The 2,165-nt window shown below is 30.9% G+C and overlaps 1 long non-coding RNA gene across 1 annotated transcript; it reads left to right on the forward strand.

Moving 5' to 3' along the window:
* The first annotated feature begins 735 nt into the window (after positions 1-735).
* LOC134219072 (uncharacterized) lies at positions 736-1,817 on the forward strand. The gene is made up of 3 exons (XR_009981484.1): positions 736-1,214; positions 1,297-1,410; positions 1,478-1,817. It is a non-coding gene; the product is annotated as an uncharacterized LOC134219072 (long non-coding RNA).
* The last annotated feature ends 348 nt before the right edge of the window (positions 1,818-2,165 follow it).

Raw genomic sequence — 2,165 nt, forward strand, 5'->3', positions numbered from 1 at the left:
AGTGGTTCTTTTTATTTTTCTAAATAATACTGTAAACAACAATGATTTTCATTAAATGACTTGTTAAGAATTTTGTAAGCCTTTTCGACAAGAAAATATGAGTTTCGTTCACGTATTTTGTCTTTTGATATTTGTAAATTGATTGATTGATATTTGTAAAACAAATTTAAAAAATGAAATAAAAAAAACACCGATTTTGTCACATTTCTTATTTCGCCCCAAAATTCACCAGTGGGTCATAAAATCGGGATATTACTGTTTAATTTGGATGTGCTTTATGTTTGTTTAAACATTTTAAAATTTTTGAAGAGCCCTGCTGTGTATTTTAAATCCATAATGGTCAAACAGCCCTGGATATAAAAATTATATTTATACGATGCTCACAGCAATCTTTTTCATTTGATGAAATCATATTCAGAACTTTTGGTATAATACAGCCAAGAAATGGTTTCTTATTGAAGCATACATACAGCAATTATAAGGTACGATCAGTTTTCCGTCGTTTCTCCGAGCGATCAAAATTAACTCCCAGGTAGAGTTTGGGTTTTCCTCTTTCCACTGCTAGCCTGCGGTTCTCCACTTCTTTGTCATTTTGCTTCACATCGAAAACACCGACAACTGCACTCCGGTACGACAATCTATGAGATTTTGAAGAGCATCCAGCAGAATACTCGTTAACGAACACTAGTTTTTTAAATCCGGTGCACAGCAAAAAAAATATTAATATGGCGCGACGTGACTTCTCGAGACGTACCCTGAAATTAAACGTAAAAACAGATTTGGTGTATTTTCACGTCATATCCACGCTTTACTACATTACTCAGTGTAAAATCTAATCGGAGAAACTATTTTCGCCTTCACGTCAATTGAACGTGAAATTGCCCACCTTCTATGGTACGAGATTGCATTCGAAATACGGCACATCATGTCCGTTCAAAATAAAGCGAAATATTACCCTAAATGTAGCATATATTTACATAATCATTGTAATATTGCCTAAAACCACTGCAATGTAAACGGATCGAACACCCGACCGCAGTTGGGAGACATTTTGTTTGACGGCAGTTGTTTGCAATTTGCTCCGGGAGTGATTTCATTTTAAAAAATCAATTTATCTCTGTGAGTGGTAGCAATAAACCGTGGCACCAGATTATCTAGTACAGTAGAGTGGCATTAATGTATCCGTGCGAGAAAATGAATATAAAATCAATCAGGTAAGTGAAATTATTATGAATGAAAATGACCGGCTGAAATTGTGAAACCAATGTAAATAACGGAACAATATTTTGGTTGCAGATCGACGAATGAAACACGACTTCGTCATCTAGCAAGCATATCATTTTGGCGTCCCGCATCAATCAGTTGGAATGGGATGATCAGTTAGAACAGAAATGAAAAAAAAAACGGCAGGTAAGTTTCCAATTCAATTTTGATCTCTACCCGGCCGGTGCGGTGCAAACATTTATGACACTTTCAGGGCTCCATTCGAAATCGGAAAACGAAATACCCACAGCAAAGTGGTAACATGGCGGAAATATCTACGGAAAGATGCGCGAAGTGATCTTACTGTGAGTAGAATTTGGTAGTGATGCATGTAAGAGATACCAGGGCTATCTACGCCACTAATAAATAATTGTCAAAACACAGGGCTATACTGCTCATACATGAATATCTGTTCTATGTAGATATGAACTAATACAAACGTAGGACTGTCATGCTTTTATTGACAGCTTTGTCACGTTAATTGGTAGCGAATGAATATTAAACAAAATGCAAATCGCAAAAGAAAAATTAGCACTTTGCAAATAAAAATTCAATTCTAAGAACGAAAAATTATAATTTTAAATTTTCAATTTCAATTTTCAACTTTCAATTTTCAATTTTAATTTTTAAAATATTTTAAATATTAAGTTTCAAATTTTAAATTTTAAATTTTAAATTTTAAATTTTAAATTTTAAATTTTAAATTTTAAATTTTAAATTTTAAATTTTAAATTTTAAATTTTAAATTTTAAATTTTAAATTTTTAAATTTTAAATTTTTAATTTTTAAATTTTAAATTTATAATTTTAATTAATAATTTTTAAATTCCAAATTTTATTCTAAATTTTGAATTTTAAATTTTAAATTTTGAATTTCAGATATTAAATTTGTTTTTTATTTTT

The sequence above is a fragment of the Armigeres subalbatus genome, chromosome 3, assembly GCF_024139115.2.
Source record: "Armigeres subalbatus isolate Guangzhou_Male chromosome 3, GZ_Asu_2, whole genome shotgun sequence".
NCBI classification, from domain to species: domain Eukaryota; kingdom Metazoa; phylum Arthropoda; class Insecta; order Diptera; family Culicidae; genus Armigeres; species Armigeres subalbatus.